Source organism: Haliaeetus albicilla, chromosome 1 (genome assembly GCF_947461875.1).
Source record: "Haliaeetus albicilla chromosome 1, bHalAlb1.1, whole genome shotgun sequence".
Taxonomy (NCBI): Eukaryota; Metazoa; Chordata; class Aves; order Accipitriformes; family Accipitridae; genus Haliaeetus; species Haliaeetus albicilla.
This window is the reverse complement of record NC_091483.1, coordinates 3,755,352-3,777,841: the sequence shown is the minus strand read 5'-3', so window position 1 is coordinate 3,777,841 and position 22,490 is coordinate 3,755,352. Positions and strand designations below refer to the sequence as shown.

At 39.9% G+C, this 22,490-nt stretch overlaps 1 long non-coding RNA gene across 1 annotated transcript in view; it reads left to right on the top strand.

Moving 5' to 3' along the window:
* Positions 1-22,490, top strand: part of LOC138689165 (uncharacterized) — a 190,407-nt gene that overhangs the window by 166,889 nt on the left and 1,028 nt on the right. The gene's annotated exons all lie outside the window — the stretch shown is intronic.

The following is a 22,490-nucleotide window of genomic DNA, read 5'->3' as shown; positions in this document are numbered from 1 at the left end:
GTTGATCTTCATCTTAACTATTTTGATACGTGGCTATTTACAAGTTATTGAGCAAAGAGTGAGGACACCCAAAAGTAATTATTGCAATGGCTAACCCGTTCCTAAATGCCATGTAAAAACCTGAATGACAAAGTTAAATTTCCAAATATAAGCACAGCATGCAGGGATTAATTATATTTGTTAGGAAACCATAGTAAATTGATATTCACTTTTATAGATGCCTATTTAATAACTTAAACGCACCAGTAACCTAATGCTCAGAAGAAAACAATATCTCAGCAGTACCTCCATAATTAAGACTTCAGTTCCCAGTGTCAGGCTGCCTTCGGGGAGTGTGCTGTCAGGAGTCTAGACACATTTTTGTGATACCCGATATTGTTGTTTCAATGCAATAGGCAACTTCACGTTCAGCTGGAGCAGTGCAAATGATAATATTATGGCATGGCAGTGTTATTCTTTTAACGGATGGTTTGTACCTCTAACAAGGAAAGTTTTATGAAATTTGTATTGGCTTGGTTTACAGAAAGCATACCTATTTAGTGGTTCACTTTGCTATAACTTTTCTATTTTACATTATTGCTTGGTGCATAGGGAAAGAATTGCTTAAAATTTTTTTTCTTTCCTCTATTTTTCTTGCTTTTGTCTTTAAAAAGCTCCAAAGAATTTCTGTGTACAATGTGGTTTGAAATAGAAAAAGGTATTAACTTTGAACAGGCATTTTGTTTTAGTAAGTATCCATTTCAGGACTCTTGTGTATTTATTGGTGTGAATGGCACAGCTTCAAAGGATAAAGATAAATATTTCATTCTTAGTGTTGAAAAGAACCTACTGTCAGCAGAAAAGCTTTTTGAACTGGTTGGAACCTAGATCTGAGAAGTTATTAATTTCTGACATCTCTTAGGCTATCTCTTTTCTTTTTAGCTTGCTTTACTGAACATCATTTGTTACAGCCAGAATAACTGGCACCATCTTGTCCGGAGTGGAAGGCTTGGGGCAGGGGAGGATCGGCACCAGGTACTCTGCCGTCTGTGCTGGTGTCCCAGGCTTGTGTAGAGTCACACTTGGGCACCTAGAGAAGTAACCTGCCTTTCGGTTATGTCAGTATCTTCTGTGTGCAGTTACCTGCAAATCCTTGAAATCTGGTATAGGGGCCTAACATCTAATTTATGAGTTTAGGAATTCAGGTCTGGAAATTTTGTCTTAACCCTTTTCTATAGTGGGAGTGCCCATCTGCACACAAATGTGAAACCTAACCTGAAACAATCTTTTTCTGGAAGTGAGCTGCACATAGAAATTTGACCTATAAAGATGCCCCCTATTTTATTAAAGTCCTTTTTATGTTTGGTTGTTTGGTTGGTTTTTTTTCTCCCCCAAACCTTTTCAGTTTACCAAGCTTAGGCTAGGATGTGAAAATCCATCTATGCTCTATCTGCCTATTACACCCTCCCCTGAGAAGGAACGTTTTGCAGCCTACACCAACAATACTGTGTGATGCAGACAAGAACCTCAAGCCTTGTGGCAGTTGGACAGTCCCAACAGGTGACACTGTTGGAGGAGAGTGATCGATCCAGGTGACTGACTGCTGTGCCCCAGCAGGAAAGGGACTCTTTCTGGTGCTTCTCCAACTCTGTCCTCCACTTGGGTTATCTCATTTCAAGGCCAATGAGGGCATCGTGTGTCCAGCACAACTCGCAGTGAAACTGCTTTCTGCAAACACTCTGGTAATATTCTTGTCTTGCATTCTGAAATTCTCTTGTATTTCAGTAAAATATGGGCCATATCTTAGGTGCTGGTTTGTCCTGTTTGCTGCTGTGACACTTCCCACCCTTCACTTCCCAGGTGAAGCAATAGGAATGCTGTGTGCGTAGACGTAACATTAAAAAGTACTTGTATGTTGTAAATTGGCCATCTAGGGAGGGGAAGAAGAAAGCATGGCATTTTATTTTGCTGCTGGTTTCTTCTCTCCTTTCCATTGGCTCCATGCCTTTTCCTGAGGGCAAGGGGGAACTGCCCAGCACCATGTGAACTTGGCTTGGCTGTGAAGCATCAACAAGAGCTGCATGGATCAGTGTTTGGAAATAGACTAAAAAAATATTTACATATTGGAAAAGGTTTTAGAGATTTTCTTTCTGTCCAGCTCAAATTTCAACTCTTCGAGCAGGATCCACAAAAGACCATTCTTGAAATCAAGCTCCTATACCAGATTTGATATCAAGAAGACACAATGACAGTTTGTCCAAATTAAGGGACTTGAAATCTGGTTTTCTCTGGGAAATGTTTAATAGTATTCCTTATGCTAGAATGAATTGATAGATCACAGGATTAATGCTTTCTCTAACATTATGTTCTCTGCTTCTGAGGAAATACCAAAGACAAAATGTTCAGTGTATTTATCCTCAGAATCCCTACTGGACTCCAAAGACTTCCGCAGCTGAGGGGATAGGAAAAACAACCATGGAAATTTAAAATTCAGACTCCTCAATAAGAAAAAGCAAGAGTCTTCAGTTCACTACTTAATAGGTTCTTAACCCTTAGCAACAATTTTTTTAATATTTCAAAATAACTTTCATCATAATGTAATATCCCATTTGGGTATCTTAGAAAACTGAAAAATCACAATTTTTTTTATTTTACTTGAACTAAAACAGTAATAAAAATGAAACAGGTTCATATTCCTGGTTTTAACAGTGAGTCCCTAAATAGACCCCTTGAAAAAGCTTTTACAAAGCCAAATTACTTCTATAGGTGGAACTTAAGTGGAAAAAATATTTAGTGTGAAATACATTCTTGTACCTCCACTGAACCTTCATTTTTCATAATTTTTGGTGCTGGTTGGAACCCCAATACCTCGTATTTCTTTCCCATGTGGAATGTTTTCAAGGAGCTCAGAAGACAACAGGCTCAGGTCTCACCCCAAGACGTCAGACAAAGGTTGCATTTACTGCAAGTTGGTTCTTTCTTTCCTAGCCCTGCTTTTCTTTGAATCTGAAATAATTTTCAGTTTCATTGCCAAAAATTAAATTAACCCTTGTGAAATAGAACTTGAAACAGGTATTGATTTCAGATTTCCTTTCTTCCTGAGAAATAGGTGCATGTGAAGTATCCTTTAATCATGCATCAACCAAATTATTTTTTAATGAACAGTTTAATAAATGGCATCTTTCTTGGAATTTTTCATTATTAAGGGAGTCTAAGGTAGTTTATTTGTAGGTATATACACAGTAGAGACAAAAAGAATTTTTTGTGACTTACTGGGTATTTCATATGAAATATATCTGAGCAGTAACCTTAAGAAAAGGTCAGTTAAATTCATGGTCTTTCACAGAGTTACAATCAGGAAGAAAAGAACCTGTTAATGGCAAAAGAATAATAAATGTTTAATCTGAGGGATGGTATTGTAGCTTGTGGCCTTGCAGAAGGTAGCCTCCATTAAATGCACGCTCAAGAAATCATCAAACAGCATTGATACACTAATGCTAGTGAGTTCCTGTGTTTTGGAAGACAGATGCATTATTTAGTGCCCTTTTTTAGTAACAGAGGAAGCAGATCTATTTAGGAAAGGTGAGGTGCCATCCAAACTTGCTGCCGTGTCGGCAGCAATGCTAGATTAATTTAGAGCAAATGCAAGTGACAGAGATAATGAAGAATGATGGGGACAAAGGGACAAGATAGCCAGTACTGGCTGGAGGTAGGTCAAAGGCTTCTGGCTGTGATCCCTTTTATTCCTGTCTTGAAGGCAGCAGCTGTTCTTCCCACTCATCAGTAGATGGAGGGCTTAAACACTTCAACACTCTTCCCCCCCTCATCTACTATACTTTTGTCATCAGTGCACAAAATAGGCTGTTGTGGTGTGGCTGAAATATATAGTGGAGATATTAACAAAATATTTAATTGGAAGGATCTAGAACAGAGTCCCTGGTCATATCCTAACTGAGAGAGTAATAAAAATTGTCTTCAGCTAGAAAACAGATGTTTCAACACAATTCCATTTCATAGAAATGTTTGAAAGTGTTTGTTTTAATACCTCATTGAAACAAAACCAGATTTTTGAAACCTTGAATGCAATCATGAGATGGATTTGTTCCCTGGCCAGCTCTGCACTTCAGTCTGATACCAGGTGTTTCTGCTGCTGCCAGCTTAGGTTTCCCTGCCCATTGTGTAGTAGAAATCAAGGAGCAACTCTTCTTACACCTTTACCTGTGAGTTTTTCAGGCTATGAAAGGAGGGATGGTAAGGAAAAGGAAAGTGCAGGAAAAGTATCTGCTGAAGAAATGGAAAGATGACAGTCCTGTGGAAAACAGGGAAACTAATGTCAGAGTAAATTGGGAGTAGCAGTGCAAGTTAGCGGTTCTAATATCTGTAAAAGGATGAGACTGTATCATTCACAATGGAAATAATCTGTAAATCATGCTCTGCCCAGATACAAATCGCTGTGTGTCACCTCCTGGCTGAGGCCCTGCTCTGACCCCGACATGTTCTACCTCATCGGTCTTTTTGTATGGAGACACTGACACGTGTGGTCAGTAAACCTAATGTAAGGCATGGGTGGGTGAAAACGAGCCTTGGGCAGACACTTGATTTGACTAGATTTAGACTTGCTCCTGAGAGCAGCCCTGCTGGGCCCCAGACCTGGTCATATGGGCCCACTTTCTAGTTTAGTGCTAGAAAAAAAACAGCCTGGTCTTTGATCTTTTTCTCCTTTCCTATTCCTTTTTCTTGTCTCCTAGTTATACTTTCTTAATTCGTCCACCCACTCTACTCCCCTTTTCCTTGCTTTTTTTCTTCCATTATTTCACAGTCTCTCTTCTCCCGTGTTTTCCATATGCTTGCTTTCTTGCTCCTTTTTCCTACATTCTTCCCTCAAGCCATGACAGCTTTTAGTCACAATGAGAAATGACATATTGTGAAGGTGCTGTATTTTCCAACCTCTTCCCATACTCCGAGTTGGGAGCAAAATGTTCCTGGTGTGCTGCCAGCTGAACCTCTTGCAGTGCTACAAAGCTGGCTCCCTCCCATGCATGTACTCCAGGGATGCACTCCCACAGCATGGGCTTTTTGTTGGCTATTTCCTACGTGGCTGGCCTTCTCTTCCTTTCCGGCACAGGACTGAGCAATTATAAATCAAACTATTTAGAAAAACTGTCCTTAAAGCCTAGAGGTAGCAGATCTACTTATTATAACACGCATCTTTCTGGTGAAAATGGTAAAAACTTCATTACACTCAAAATGTACGTGCAGTTATCTTATATTTAGCATGGCAGTTAGACCTATTTGAGACAGTAACATAATTACTGTATTCACTCTTTTGGATGGGTTGGGATGGAGTGTCACTTTATTTGAATTTTCTTTCAACTTCAGGATTATATGGGGATCTAACTATCATCTACTCATGTTAACCAGGCAAGCCCAGACTGTCTTCCTTACAATGTATTAAGAAAGGGCTTAAGACTTTATTCTGCTATAACTTCTGGCCTCTTTGTTCAGCAGCTGTTCACATCTTTTATTTTAAGCTCGTAAGCTTGTTACTTGACATTTATTTGCAAGAACAACAGATGCCATCTATTACCCTGCCTATCTTAAAAATTATTTCAGCCTTTTTGTGTATTTCTCCAATTAGTGCATTTTCAAAACATGTTTTTTTTCTCTCAAGTGCATTCTGAAATTCTGGAAATACTACTGCTTTCAGCATAACTCTGCAAACAGAAAAAAGCTTATTATTTGGGGAAGAAAGGTATGGCAGAAACAGCAAATAGAACACAATGAAAAGCAAATGCTTTGCTCATGTGAATGCTAATTTGTAGCTTTAAATCATGAGATATTGGCCCAGTTTCTGTCTTTAAAATTAGATTCCTTTTAATATAAAGAGGCAGTAAGATAAAACATTTCATGGTGTTTGTCAGCGAAGGGGAAGGCATGAAGCTTGAGGAGAGGTGTTACATAACATGTGCTATAAACACTTCTGTATTTATAGTACTTTATTAGTATGTCTTCTTCCTTTTGCTGAGATTGCTAGCCTGAAGATCTATTCCTTATATAGCAGGCAAGCATTGCTTTACCTCTGCTGTACTGCCAGTGTTTAGGCTCTCCCAGTGTGTCCTGTTCTTGGCTATAAGCTCAGAGAAGAGAGTTGAGTCCCACATCTTGACTGAACTTTCTATCACAAAAGCAGCTTTGTCTTTGGCGTTCAGATATTTTGGGAAGACTTTAACCGTTTATCTCAGAGTAAAAGGGTATACTTGACAGTAAACACCTTACCTCTGTTTTTTATTGGGTTTATTTCTTCAGGTGTGTTGTTTCTAGATGTACAATAAGATGAAAGAAAAATGCAAGCCTGTGAGAAGCAGCTCTAATCTCTTCTTCCAGGCCAGGCTATGAACAGCCCTGGTGTGTCTGGGCAGAACTTGGAAGAAGTCTCCTCTCCCATGACTCCACTCACGTGTGCTCGGGGTGTAGTGATACAGCAGGCACTTACTGTCACACACCAAGTCTGTGGTAAACCAGCCACGCTGCCCTAACAAGACCACCCTTCCACCTCCTGTGGGACCCTAAAAGCTGGGCTGGCAGGGGCTGCTGGCATACCGGAGCAGCCCAGCACTCCCTGCTCCACTGCAACAGCATCAGAGCAGGGTATGTGTCTTCATTGTCAACACTCCAGTTAAAAGTCCTTGTTTTAGCACAAAACCCACAAAGGTGGAGTGTTTTAGCTTAAAAACTGAGCTGCAGTCAGTGGTGGCTGAGGCAGACGAACAATTCCTGATCTGTCCCCAGCCACTCACAGCTGGATTTGCAGAAATGTCTTGGACAGATGCAGCAAAATCCTCTAGGACTCATCTGTCCAGATCCTTCATCGAATAACACCCATGTCCTACATATAGCTAGTCTTTTTCATTTGAGATTTATTCTCTCGACTTCCAGAGATATTGGTGCCCGTGACCTTTTCTGGCCTTGTGCTGTGCTAGAAATCTCTGCATACTCTGTACTGCCTGTGGCCAGATTCAAATTGTGAGCATATGGTACTCCCCATTAATCCTTTCAATTATTCTTTTACAAGCTTCTGGCTGCCTTCTCACAGCCATGTGTCATCTCTAGCACAGCTACTTACAGTCTCTAGGAAATTTTGCGTCACAAACCATCTAGTTTTAATTGTTCGTTTTCTTGGGAAATTCAAAACAGAGGACACAAATACATAAAGCAAGAGCATGTGAAGAAAGACGGGTTTTAATTTGTTCACATTTCCAATATGCCTGTAATTAATTTGCTCTTAAACAGAGGGAGCCATCCACATGAGCACACTCAGACTCGAAATTTGGCTACTGGGAAGAGATGGAGGAAGGAGCTGGAGCTGCATCCTACTCTTATGCCCTTTAACTCCACGCAAACTGGGCATGTTCTGGCCTCCCCATCTGTTTCAAATGGGACATCTATCTATCTGTTATTTTGTTCTGTTATTTATTAGTTTCAGAGCATACAATTCAGTCCTTACAATTTGTGATTGTTGCAAGTTAAGAGCAGTGGACTAGAGGAACTGCCCTTCGGTAAAATGTGAGGTGCTGTTAGCACAGGAGCTAGCTCCACATCTGCAGGGAAGCTATTTAAATGCAGACAAACATATATTTTATTAGCTGTTAGGTTACTAAGGAGTTATTCACTCCAAATAATAGTAATCATAGTTAAATTTAGACACATACCAAGTTAGCACGTTAAATAATAGGAGGAATAGATATGTTTAGAAACTAAGTTATACTTAAACTAGCTTGTGCCTGTATTTGCAATGGCAACAGTTCCAGTGCTACTGTTCGAGAAGCACAAGGACTGCCCAGGTAACTCCTCTAAGAAAAGTGCATGAAGCAAAGGAGGTCTCCCTGTGCCGGCGCCAAGGGAATTTGATTATATTGTAGTGAGTGGATGACCATAGGCATTTTGTCTGTCAGGCACAGTCTTTCCAGCATCCCTGATGGGTGTCATGAATGTGAGCACCGTCCCCCACCAAGAGGCATGGCTTGAAGTTGGAGCATTGCCCTTGAGTCCCTGATTATAAAACAAAACAAAACCCTGGATAACTAAGAAGGAATTCTTCTTTTGTTCTGTAAGCTCCTTGGGTCAAAGGCCCCGCAGAAATCTCAATTATTGTTATTGTTTAGTATTATTCTTGGTAGGAGATGTGGGCAAAATCCTTTCAAACAGGAAGTTCTTTTATGGCTATCTTCTGAGCAACTCTAATCATGTTACATTTTCTCCCCCTTCAAAGATCCCGGAAATATCTCTGTTCACATTTAATGTCTGAATGTGTTATGTTGATGGTAACTTACTTGCAAAGCATAATTATGGGAAATTCCTACATTTTGTGATAAAGTGCATAGAACTGGTCATCACAGCAGGTTTTTCCTCTGTTTCAAGTGACCCCTGACTCAGAGAAGTCGAGACCTCTTCTGGGGAAACAGACCTCTTTGCCAGTGATTATTTTGTTGCAAAGATTTTTTTCAGTTGTTGCAGTAACATTTGGGAAGTGAAGATCTATTTCTAGGGCTGCTTCTTCCATGCTTTCTTGGTCCCTTTTTGATTTAACTGTCACATACTACTTGCTTTTAACTGGTAGAACAATAACTCTTAGCTATTTTTCTGAAACCAACTGTGTAGTAGCTCTACAAATATGAAACAGTTGTATAAGAGTTCAGAAGACTTAAATCATGTTACAGTTTACAGCCCATGCCTGTTTGTTACGGATGTACCCGGTTCCACCCTGGAAGCTAGGGAATCATTTTCATCAGCTGAGATGCTGGCTCTGCAACCTGGCCAGGTTTCTGTGGACGCCTATTCCTTCTCTTGTTCTCCCTCTGCATGGATTTAGGGTCTCTACCAAATGAAATGTCATTTCAGCTATGTGAGTGTGAAAGTGTTTCAAAATGTTAACTAACGTTTATTGCTGTGCTTACTGTGTAGGCAAAGTGGGGATGACAAAAGCAATATTGAGTCATAATCCAGTTTTAATGATGGTGAAAAAAATAATGGAGGAACTACTATAAGACTTGGTACAACAAATATTTACTTACTGTGTGCAACAAATTTGTTCATAACAGGCTGGGATTCCACTGCTCACGATGGAAAGGAAGAGGAAATGGGCAGTTTACAAAACGGCACAGTCCTGGTAGCTTAGCTGTCAGCAGAGGCACCTTTGTGGAAGAGAAGAGTCCTAGCTGAGCTTAACTGCGTTTACTAAGCATTAGAAACACAAGATACTTAGTTTATGGAAACACAAAGAGAGAAATTCTGTCTGTGTTGAAAGCATTGAGCCCCGCTGAGTTCACGGGTGCCAGTGCTGGGGTCATGGCTCCTGCCAAGAGCTGGTTATTGTGGAATTTCTGTCCTGCACCCCCATGAGCTGCAAGACAGCCACTGTAGCTCACAGTATCAAGGAGCTGACTCTTAAAAATATGTTTCTTCCCAATTCTAAGCCTCTCCCTTATAAGCACCCTGCAGATGTTTCTAAGCTAAGGCAGCATCCTATGACTGTCCCAAAAGCCTCAATGCTTCCTAGTGTCTTCAGGACACCATGACATGTCTCTAGCATGTCACTTCTGCTCCCAGGCCAGCCCTGCTCTTTGCAATGTGGTCCTGGGAAGACGGCTTTGCAGCTGCCTTTTGAACTACTTGCAGCAGAAAATTCTTATCCAGTTGGCTAGTGAGGCCGTAGCTCTGTAAACCCCTGTAATAAGGACAGGGTCACATCCAGCCATGTACAAGTAAGACAATCAGAGAAGATTTAGAAAACATCTGCATTAACTTCCTGGACTTACCGCTTACTGATTTCCCCATGCTTAATAGATCTAATAAAAAAATGCTACAGTTGATTTAAAAAGAACATTGTAATGAGTTTAAAGTGCAGCATGGAAGGTTATACATTGAAAAGACTTTATAATGATAAGCATAGCAAAGTCCTACAATACATTATATGGGCAGGCAGTGGAGTCTGGAGTAACAGAGAAGAAAGGATCCTCCTTTATCGTGAGGAAACGGACTGAAATTTATCTCTTGAAGCCCCTTCTAATTTTACATCTGCAGTGCTGCTACATGGCACCTCTGGTCTTTCACAGCAAGCTACCTTTTGTGAGGTTGTGTGTGCCAGTAGGAATGCGGAGGGTTCACCACCAAAATCAGGACCTTATCTTGAGATCATGAACCTTAGCCTTATCTGCGCTGCATCTTTTGCCAGCCCCTTAAAAACATTTCATTGACTATTCTTTCCCCTCAAGCCAGATGTGCCGCCTTGCTTTTTGGACCAAGTCTCTCTTAAAATTCCAGTAAGAATGCTGTACAGCATTTGGCCTTCTTTTTGATCCTGTCTGGTTTTTACACTAGTATTGAATATAGTTACATATGTACGCTTATACATATAGATCATCTATACACATTTGTATTTGTTTCCATTTCATTTATAAAGGGCTTTGTATTGTAGTTTACCCTATTTAATTTTCCTGCTTTTTTAAACACAAAAATAATACATGATATTTTCAGTTTAATTTTTAAGTTGTAATGTGCCAAAGGTGGCCTTTTAAGCTGCATGTTCAAGTATAGAATTTCTTCCATAAGGAAGGTGCTATCAAAAGATATTGTAGGTGATGGGATCTTTGTATCTAAAAGTCATGTTGATCATGAGATCACCTGTGTTATTTACACTTAATTTAACACAAACTAGAGCACCTTTTGAGTTGTAAATTCTCTCCCAAGAAACTGTTTAACTCAGATTTCAGTAAAATCAAGAGACTTTTCTGAAAAAATAGCATGTGTTAAAACAAACAAAAAGATGAAGGAAAACACAAAGAATTATGACTATCCTGATAAGTAATAGCTTTTTAATAGTGAATAATTTTCAAGTCAAGATTAACTACAGTCATATATCTGTGGGAATATTTTTTGCTTAAAGATTTAAGCTTAAAACTTCACTTTTTTTGTCAGTCATAATGAAAATACTACTAAAAAGTAAGTGTAAATGTAAGTTCCTTTTTACAGAATTAGCATGGGCTTCCTGTTATGTTGGAAAGAGCACAGGTTCAGCTGAAATTAAGTTTTGGGCTAAAGGGCATGTTTCTATTTTAGCTATCTTTAATAGCTCCCTATTAAATTAGTGTTATATAAACTAAGCTTTAGCATAGTTCTATTTTTTTTATCCCTTTCTACAGTCGGTATAATAAAGATACAGCACTTGAGGACAGGAAGTAACAAAATAAAAGCTGTCAGAGTATGTGGCCAAATCTTCTTTTTCAGCTCAAAGTGTGTTTGTGAAAGGAAAGGCAGCACGAGAGGATTGATGGGGTTTCTGATTCAGTGGCCACGTCAGGAGAATGAAATACAAAATCTCTATAAAGTGCTCGGATACCACCAGTGTAAAAGTGATACAAAAACATGAAAAGCCCAACAACCACCAGACCCCTCTGAAGGAGAAATGTTTTGTAATTCTACCAGAGCAGACTTGGAGAGAGGGGAAAGCTTGAACCCAAGGGTCTGAGAGAAACTGCCTCCAAGAGATGTGCCAGAGCCCTGGGGGAAAGAGGCCATGGCAGAGACAGAGGCCATGACTGTCTTCCCGCTCCGCTGTCAAGACTGAGAAGGAAGAAGCAACCACTTTGTCAGACACTTGGGGATGTATCCAAAGAAGCTTTAAACCGTGCACAGCCAAATGTTTCGGTCACAAGTCTTGCATAAGCTGTAAAGTGTTTGGGAATAATCTTCCCAAAGAGAACAGTACGTTGACTCTTGCTTTATTAATAGCATCCTATTAAGTAACACAGTTGTCTGTTTAAACATCCTTATGGCTCAACGCATGGATGAGCTTACTCTGCTAATAGGCATTCACTGATATTTTTTAGGTACAAAAATGCGCTGGCTCACAATAAACTGATACTCTCATGTTTGTCATGTATAAGCCTTCCACTATAGATAGCATGTTCAATTTCTGCCAGAAAAACTGCAGGCATAAAATGACAGCCACTGAAGCAACACTCCCCTCGGTTTCTTACCCATACCTTTTCTTCTCTAGCAAGTGAGTTGGCATTGGCATGTGCTTTGCATTTCAGAAACCCAGTAATTCCAGTTTAATGCCTTTAAACTGTTATATTTGCAGCAGTGGTAATTATTATTCTTAATGTATTCTGGGCATGTGTCTTGCAAGGGTATGCTAAAGTAAGGAAAAAGATTTGAGATGAATGGGATAAATTATGGAAACAAAATAAGCATCTAAAACTTATTAAAATGAGTTAAGCTCAGGGGAAGGGTAACTTAAGCATTAGATTTTAAAATAATTTGGAAGTGATGGAAGGGAATATTTCACATGTTATGAGCAACAGCTGTAGAACCTATCAAGCAAACAAACAACAACAAAGATGCTTCTATTCAAAATCAAGTTAAAAAAAGAATAGGAAGAATGTTTCCTGTTGTTGTATGTATTTTTATGAAAGACTCTTGATGACCACTTAGGAAGTAACATGAAGAAAAGTTTCTTGCTGGCAGGTAGTGCAGTTTCCCAAAGGACTGCATGGTATGACAGTGGTTATTAATGCCACTGCTGTAGTAAGAATATGATGCATTTGGAGAAGACTGGTAAAGATGCATCGTTCTTTGGTCATGCTGCTTTTATATAATAGGACTTCTGTCATTAAGAGGGCTGCAAGAAAGGGCTGATGAGTTACACTTGATCTGAAGGAGCTGATAAGAAATGCACAAGTCAGGGAGCTGTGTTTTGTGTATTTGGATTGAATTTTGCAAGAGTGGCTTGCTGTCCACATTTGCAAGCAATGCAGCAAGGAAGGGACACTAAAACCAGTAAAGAGTGCCAGCAGTGTTTGTTCCTGTGTGAGTTGGTGGCCCAGGGCTGCTGGCTCCCACTGCCAGGAGCTGTCTGTCCTCCGTAACTGCCCGTCCAGTCACTGCCCAGAAGACAGTTCAGCTACAAGTTGTGCTGGCTCAGCCCGGTGGTCCATGTGGCCTAGTGTCTTGTCTCCACTTTGGAGGTCCACACTTGTGTGCACCTGTACGTGCATGCCAGGCATCTCACCAAACCTGTACCACAACACAGATGCAGAACTTCCCTTTGCTATTCCCCAAACCAAGGCTGGATATGATCTGTTCTGGACATCTTTGCTGAGCTCAGATCTACATCCCGTGCTCAGTCTGAAGGACGTTTTGACTTCAAACAGACACAGTATGATGAGTGATATTGTACTCCCTATGCCTGCAGGCATCTCTCCAGCCCTGTCCCCCAGCTCCCGGCTCGTCCCGGCTGCTTCCCTCCTGCTGCTCATGCCAGCAGCCCGGAGGGCACACGCTGCCACAGCTAGATCTGGGTCTGATGGCAGCTCATGCCTCTGCTGGATGCTGTTTAGCAGTCAGGTTTTGTACCTTTTTAGAATGAAGTTTATATTTCTGTTTGTTGCAACAGACTGTAAAAGAAAATACCTCTGTACTGCCAGCCTGGAGGCTGGCCAGCACAGTGCAGTGGAAGGGCAGTGTTGCTGACAGCGGTGTGAATCTGGGTTATAAAGACAGAATGACCTGAGTGGTGGCTGTTATAGAGGAGCTGTGATGACTGTGAGAAGAGACTATGCATAAGGGGGAAATAGACAATAGACCGCAAACATCTCATAGTTAAAAGGAGAGTGAAACCGAGAAACAAGTTACTAACAACAAGAAGTGAGGCTAAAGCATTGCTGTCTTTGTTGCATAGTTGTTGTAGCCCATATGGGCTTTTATCAGGAACAGTCAGTGATCACATACCATATGTGCAACAGTATCTAAGCTTAATGAGCTGAAAGTTTGAACTATGAATTTGGTTACAGTTAGTGGTGTTAGTATGAGCCAAAGTGATATTAATTTTAATTAGAGCTGAATGAAGGGAAAAAAATTTCCATTTGTTCCGCTAAACCCCCCAATTTCCCTTTTGGCTCCATACAGAAAGCCTTACATTAACTTCCCAGTGAATTTCTGTTTGTAGAAGGAGAAAGCAGTGGAAATGCCCACGTATACTGGCAGAAGTATTCACACTTTACAGGTAGATGTGATTATTCTGAAAGCAGCTTGTAGATTTGGTGGTTTGTAAACTGGAGAAGAGAATCAGCAACAAAACACATGTGAGGGACCACTTGCACAATGCAAATTCAGAAAAGCAAACCTTTAAAGTGACATGAAGAATCCATGAGCTATTCATCACTTGAAGTATTTTCATTTAAAACATCTGGTGGGTGATCCATAATAAAAATAAAACACTAAATCCAGGTGTCTATTCAGATCATTACAAACAGATAACACAGTTGCATTCCAGTAGTGCCTTCCAGGTTTTGAAGTGTTATGAAGAAGTGAGCTCTTCAAATTGAATTCTTATCTGGATCAAAATGAAATACAGGGGCTACAGCATATACCTGGGCTATATAGATATATGCTGCAATGTAGTCTGCGGTCCTTTGGCCTCACTAGGATGTGGTAAGAATGCTTCTTGGCTCTTTCCTGACCCGCATGTGCTCTTTTTTTCCACACAGAAACCAGGGTACAAAGGGAAGGAGGGGAGGGGACCAGGGCTTGCTCTGGTAGGAGTTGGGCACAGCTACGGCGTGTCCCTGGAGCTGGGGAGCTTCTCTGGGCAGCCCCAGCCTCGGCACGGGCACCTCTTCTCTGACCCACGTTCCTTCCAACACAAGAAGTAAGATCACGTCCGAGCAACGCATTTGGGTAATCCATTATGCTGTGCCTTGTTATCTCTATGCTGAATCCTGCAGATAACGTGTTTTTCATTCAAGCTTATCTTCTAAAAAGGTAGCTAGTCTGGATTTGAAGAGAATGAGAGATGGAGAAGCTACCATTCCCTATTCTTTCTTCATATCAGATTTTAAAGTGTTTCTGAATACAGATTTTAAGATTTTGGAAAGGGGTGAGTTTGAAGGTGTTTATTTCGATTTTCTGTTGCCTGTCTAAAAGGCTGAGAGAAATGATTTTTCTTTGAGAGGGAGATATTGAAACCTAAGTTGAAGCACTTTAAATTAAGCAGTGTGAAAATACGTAGTCTTTCTACATTGGCTACCTAGGGAATTTGGCCACTGCCTTTAGGAAGACTGTGAAAGCACCTAAAATGAAAGCACCAGTATATACATAAAGTAGGTCAGATTCTTCCCTCTCCTGCAAATTTAAGAGCCTTCTCTTCCTTGACAAAACCTACCTGGCTAATTAGCTTTGCCTCTTCACACAGCACTAGCTCTTACGTTAGGCAGTGACTTGACAAAACTGGTTTAAAAAAAAAAAAGTGTGCGTGTGTGTTTCTGTGTGCGTTTTCCAGATACAACTGCAGTGTGTCAGATGCCAAGGAGGAAGATTTGAGAACAAACATTCATTTGAAGCACACCTGCACCCAAATGATTTGTTTTGCTACTGAGGTTGTGTACTGACAGGAAGGAGCTTATTCTTACTATTAAAGAATAAGAAAAACTTTATTATGGATCAAAAAATAATTTACAGTATAATTAGCATGTGCATGGAGAAAATTGAAACTAGCAAGATGTGCTTGTTATCCTGCTGACTGGTTTAGAAATGGGACCCAGTTTTTCTTTATTAGCTCTTTCTCTGTATAGTCTCTTGAGTCAGAAACTCTCTCTTCGATATGAGAACACAGCATCTGATAGAAAGGCTTTGATCCTGCTGGGGGTTGTGGAAAACTATCAGGGAAGAAGTAAGTCTTGCCGAGCACAGCACAGAGAAGCAGCACAGTTGCTTTGAATTTTTGTGGTTTATTCCTGTTGAGGTTTGCCCCTCATCTTATATCCCTGTACCGCTAGGCTGAGCAATGTGAAAGCTGTAAGTGGTAAGACGAGCGAGTACCCCTGCAGTTTCAGTCTGTCAGTTGATTGATCAATGTTACAGCTGGAAGGATGACTCTCCAAGACACTGGAACCAAGCAATTGGGCATCGCTTGCAGTGAGTGCTCCCCACAGCTGTGGTCCAGACAGTGGTACCTGCAGCTAACTAGCTCCTTGATCCCCTTCTCACTAATACCATCTGGTCTCAGGTCTTTGGCAAATTTTCTCATCTTTTTAGCTTTCAGACACCAGCAATAATAGATCATTGCAAGAATGGATTCTTTTATCCAAGGCTGTTTAAAGGTCTGAAAAGGATGCACTTCAAAGGCAGGAAAATGGGACGCAGTGCAAGTGAACAGGGGAGAAGGACATGCAGTCAGATTAAATTAGCTCTTCTTCTATATGCAAGCAAAGAAACTGATTCCTGACTGCCGTTTCAAATGTTTTGCTATAATAGCAAGGGAGAATATAAAATGGGATAGATCTCGGCTAAAATGGAAAGTTTAGAGCTGAGCTAGTAGAAAGGCCAGATCCACTGGGGAGGGCAGGAGGCGGACGGGGATGCATGGCTGAAACCTGGAACTCTTCTGCTTGGCAAAATCGGCTTATAGAGACAGGAGGTTACCTGAGAATGCTTGCTTCTGTGGCAGATATCTAACCTACTCTATGCTTTGAATGCAATGAAAAATGTTTCAGTTGCAAATGCAAGCATTGTTGCTAAAAATGTGGAGGTTGGCACAGAATCCCAGTCTGGTGCAAGGAAAAAATAAAAATGCGGTATGTTAGGAAGCACGAGCAGTCATTGGGACTTTCTCTGCCATAGGAAGAGAAAGTAGGTAGAAAGCCTGGAACAGAACTGCCTCAATTTTATTTAGAGGTGTTACAGATCTTGCTATGGGATTAGAACGATAGGATGGCACAGTTTATGCAATGCGCTTATCAGTAGGGCTTGAGACCTAATATAAAACACAACTAAACTCTGAGGTGTACATGCAAATACTGATGTCCTTTTAATATCCTAAATCAATATATCAGGGAAAGGTCAGGTAGCCGTACAGTTAAAAGATTATTTGACTTTTTTTAAAAAACAACACCTGGGCCTACAACTGTATTTCTTTTCTCATCTCCACCCAACTACAAATATTTAAAATATTGGAGGAGAGTGGAGGATCATTTGGGCCCCTCTGTGACAACACTGATTTTGTTCAGTTTGGTTTTCCTTTTTTTGTTATAGACTTGTAGATCATTGGAGAATAGGGGTTTGGGCATAACATTGATATTTTTCATATTTCTGGTTCATCCCTAGGGCTTTAATTTATTCATTTTCAGCAACCTTCTTAATTGGCTTATCTGTATTAGGATCAGTGTGTGAAGGTTTAGGAAAAAACAGACTGAGTGTTGTGAAAGAAACATCTGCACCCTTTGTAGGAAAAAAATCGAGTGCATGCCTGTTATGAGAAATGGAAGAATAGTTGGGAGTCTCACTGCCTGTACGGTTAGAAGGAATACCACAGAAGTTAACCTGTTCAGGAACTGAACTGGATAAATTTCATGATATAGCCCAAATATATAAAGAAAAGGTAGGTATAAAGAGTCAAAAGTGCTACAAAACTTAGGTTATGAAGGCTGTAGGTTGTGTAAGCCACTTAAATGTTGCAGGTAAGGTGGTATTTTCAAATGATGTTTTGCATTCATCTGATAGGTGCCCACTTGAAAGGTATTTTGCCACGAGCACCAAAGGAAGAACTATCAGTATTTGAGAATCCAATCATTTAATGCTGTATCTGCAGGCCCAGCTCAATATTGTAAATAGATCTCCAGTCTTTTGCAGGAAAAGTAGCTTCACAGAAAATGGCGTGTAAACTTGTATCTTCATAATGTGTAAATGGCTGGCAGATCCGCCATGTCAATGCTCTTCTAAGACTCAGGAGTCTATGATAGGGTCAAGAAATTCCTCTCCTGATTTTTGATTCACCTGACCTTTGTCAGAATCCGGTGGCTAAGAGGTCTGTGTCTTAAGTACAAGTTCATGTGCTGGAAAAACCTGTTATTTGTTGTGAACCTGCCTCCTGCTACCTTCATCTGAGGTTCCCTACCTCTTGTACTGGAAGAAAGAGGGAGCAACTATCCCACCGTTTATGATTTTACAGACTATCTTATTTTCCCTCAGACACCTTTCTTCCAGCCTGATGGTCCAGTCTATTTAACTGTTCCACAGATGGAAATTATTCCATATCTTTGATCTTCTTTCTTTGAATCTTTTCCAAGTCTGTCTTGGGGGGAGGTGGATGGAGGTATGGGATGGACAGATGGAAGCAAGAGGATTGACTAAAGCTGTAGCACTCAAAATGTGGGTGTAAGGGGCAACAGTATGCAATGATGGTCTCTGCTTTTTTCTTTATCCCTTCTCTAATACTTTTCAATTACTATTCTGTTTTTTGTCCTGAGCATTGAGCTGATGTTTTTATTTATCTTTAGTAATTCCAAAATCCTACTCCCAAGCTTATTAGTTAGCCTAGAGCCTATCATTTCGTATATAAATTTGTGAATCATTGCTGCATTTTTAGCTACTGATTTTTTATCTGCCATCTTATTGTCTTAGTACTCAGCCTTATAACGTCTTCTGCTGTGCCATGAGGAGAACGCTGCAACTACCTCCTCCCTTCCCTTGCTCCTGCCGTGCACAGGCAGCTCACAGTAGCTGGGACACGGCCCCTTTCTTGGGATAAAGCTATGGGCGACCACTGACATCCTTCAGGCTCTGTGTTTCCCTGCCTGATATTTCCTGGTCAAATAAAAATGCTCTGTACCTTTATCTTGACTAGGCAGTTGTAACAAATAATTGTAGGCAAAATCAAATGTTCCAACCAAAACTTTCCCTCCATAAATTACCAGGGGAAAAAAGTGAAAGGAGCTTTATAGCCCTATTGCCATGTACCGTTATAGCACTCAGAACCACAGCTTCGTTTAGAGCTCAACAGGGCAATCTACAAACCAGTAAAAATAGTCCACTGTGATTTTACACAAATTACTGCAGATCGCTTCTCATTTATGACATCTTAATTCTCTTTTGATTGCTATTTCCGCTTGAAACAGCTCCCTCCCCTAGTCTCCAAAACGGAACTTGTTAAAGGATTTTACATAGTTTGGTGACAGTAACCAGAGCCATAAAGGAAGAATAATTAAATGATTTATTATTATTTTAAGATAAAACACATTGTCTACCACCCACCACCATTGTATCGGAATCGTTAACATTTAGGATAGAAAGCATATCTGGGTATACAAAGCATTCTCTATTAAGTTGTCTACATTGAAATGATAAACTTCCTAATTAGGTTATTCCACTCCATCTCTTTTTATGGCTCCCTAGTCTGTAGTATTTTTATGAATAGTTCATGCTGTGGTGTACTTATTAATTGCTTCCGCAACCTAAATGGCATAATTAGTTGTGTTTTTATCTCGAAGGTTCAATTAAAAAGTAATCTAGTAGGAGGTAGGATTCCCAATTACTGAGTGTGGGAAAGACACCTATTCTGTTCTTTCTGTCTTTCATCTCAGACATAATTCAATCGGTTTTTTTCCCAAATAAAATGTAGCTTTTCATCCCTGTGGAGGAAGGAAGAGAGGTCATAGAGACCTGTGGAGATCATATATAATGATGTCTATTTTTACCTCCACTTTTCTTTAAAGGTACAATTAAATTTGTAGTACACTCAAATTATAGACACTATACACTCTGTCTTGTAGACAAGACAGAAAAAGAAATTATTTTCATCGCTGTTTATTGTAATTGAAAAATACTGATTTTTCTATTTCAGGTTCATTAATCAAGCCTTTACAAGTACTTTAGAAGTAAAATGAAATTAATTTACATTTTATTTCTTACAAGTGTTTCACTTTGGAAACATGTAAATAGGTACCACCACTCTTTTAGAAAATGTCAGAATATTTTGACATATGTAAATCTGTAATTTAATATTCATAACTTAAAACTCCAGATATAATTTCCAAGGAAAATAATTGTGAATAGTTTTAGGGGTTTATTAGTAGTCTGCTTTTCTTCTAGTGAAGTATTCACAATAGTTATTGTAAAATTGAGCTTTTGAAGCTAGAATATTTTCCATTAATGCTTGTAAATGAATTACACTAAAGAAAGAAAAGAAATAATGGTAGTAGCCTCTACTGAAGAAACTCGGCCAGCCTCTCTGCTGGGGCAGTGCTAGAGGACTTGGTCTTGTGTACATGGGAAACTCCCCACGTTAAAAATTATTTTATAGCTGCCAAGTCTGCTTCTCACTCAGGAGGCAGCTTGAAGAAGACAATGAAGCCATAAATGAACTAGCACATTGAGCAATAATTTCACATTCAGTCTTACCAAGTAGGATTGCATGCCTCTTGAGATGCAGCATTCCTATCTTCCACAGACAGGCAGTTTTGGCCCAGCCCAGCAAATATCCCGGAGCAGGAGAAGTTCAGAGCTGTCTGTGGGGCCATGGAAACCAGGGGGATTTCTCACAGAAATAGGTGCTTGCAGGATGGGGTTGTCAGTTGTACCACAATGAGGGAGGCAGGCAACAGGATCTCCCTGCAATGGGTGCGTTTTGAATTATCACCCTGTCAATGGAGAGTTATTTTACTCATGTACTTACTTGAATCTATTTATAAGATGCATATTGCACAATATTTAGAAAGTAGTGTTTTAAATGATACTTGGTCTGGCTGATCCTATTTCCTCTGAATTCAGTGAAAATGTAAGAATAATGCTAAGGTACCCTGAAAGGTTTTGGTGTGGTGTGGTTTTTTTGGTTTGTTTTTTTTTTTTTTTTTTAACTAATTATAAATACATAGCCCCTTTTTGGGTCAAGTTTGTGCTTGTGTATTAGGAGGCCATAACTGGGGTCAAATCCTGAAATGTCTTGTGGTTGTACCTTGGTTATGCCCAGCAGACTGGACTCGCCATGGATGCAGATGTAGTAAACCCCAGTACATGTGGGCTACATCCTGGAGGTGTATATCCTGTGACTGGGATGGACTGAGTTGCTAGCATTGTTTTATACCGGTACCTGCAGCTCAGTAGGGTGATTCAGCTAGTTGTAGTTTTTCAATGAATTGTAAGGTCGCAAAGTGGAGTTTTGAAGGGTTACTTGTAAAGTCTGAATAAAGCCAATCCCTTCGGTGAAAAGACAAGGGAAGAAATCTGAAATGTTAAACGTTTATTTTGAAAGGAATTGTTTTTCCCCACTCAGTTTTTCCAGGAAGACACAAAGCCAAGAACTTAACTTTTTTAGCCCTTTCAGTGTGACATATTAGGTGGCCACTAGCTGAGGGTGCACACCTACGTTAGTCTCATCCATGTCTCTGCATTATACCCTGATTACTCCTTTTGAGCCACAAAAGGGATTTGCAGGATTTCTGATGAAAATGCTGAAGTTAAGGAACCTTATTTTTAAAAGAATAAAAATATACATCTATCCACAGCTTTTCACACAAATGTTTTTATTAAATATTAGTCTGTCTCCATATGATTGTTATTTTCATGAAAGTTTGGGACCACCCAGCTTTTTTCTCTGTTAAACATTGGTTTGAGTGTGTGTATGGAGTAGTTCCTGGGCCTCTTTCCAAATCGTATAAACTTCTTCCTTAAAAGATCTGAAAAAGGGCATAATTTAAGATCACAAGGTATTTTCCCCATTAAAATGTTCCCAAGATTAGATCACGGTTTGGCAAAATAAACAGAATTTAATTCTTTGGCTCATTTTATAGGGAATTAATTACAGACAGTTTTCAGATTGGGGCACAGTTCACTGGTGAGAGTGACAGACTTCAAGTGTGGTTCTTTTGCTGTTTTGAGACTGTGCACAGTGTCAATAGAGATTTTGTGGGATTTGAAATCAATGTAATGGGGTTTTATACTCTTAAAGTGAGACGATAAAATAAGGCAAGAAGTTTCATGGACAAAATGCTTCTAACATCCCACCTCAACTCCTGACTTTGCTTTCAGAATCGTTGTCCCTGTGTCGTTATCTGCCCTTTGTTTTCTTACCCAGCCAGCCTTTCTGAAATGCAGGCACTGATTCTGCAGTCAGGTCAATATCATCCCTCCTCTTACTTTGCACTATAGATTGCATCACAGGAGCCCTAAAAGTTTGCATGCAAAAGTGAGTCAGTTTTTGACTACTCTTCTCTTAGTTATATTTACATTTTATTATGTCTACATTTGTTTACACAGATTTACATACACGCATTTTATATATATTTATATACATTTGTGTGCTCAGCTAGCAACGTGGTTTTGTTACTTTTTCAAGCTGTGTATGTGGCACTTTCAAACTGCAGATCAAATACCAGTCTGAATACTGTGACAGCTTCACAGATCTGCTGTCTTGCTTTATATTTATAGAGGTATATGGCTTAGATACAGTTATGGAACTATGGCAATGCAATATATCATATTACTATTAACAATCCCCTCATAATAGAAATATTAAGAAAACCTGTAACATAAGGACCGTATCTGGCAGTATCTAAACAGAAGCACAGCAAGTATAAAGAAAGGGTTGGAAATTTCTATCACAGTAGGCATGTCTTAACAAATTCTTTGGGGGACATAAATGGTTGTCTAGGGTTAAAAACTTCAGAAATGTAGAGTCCATG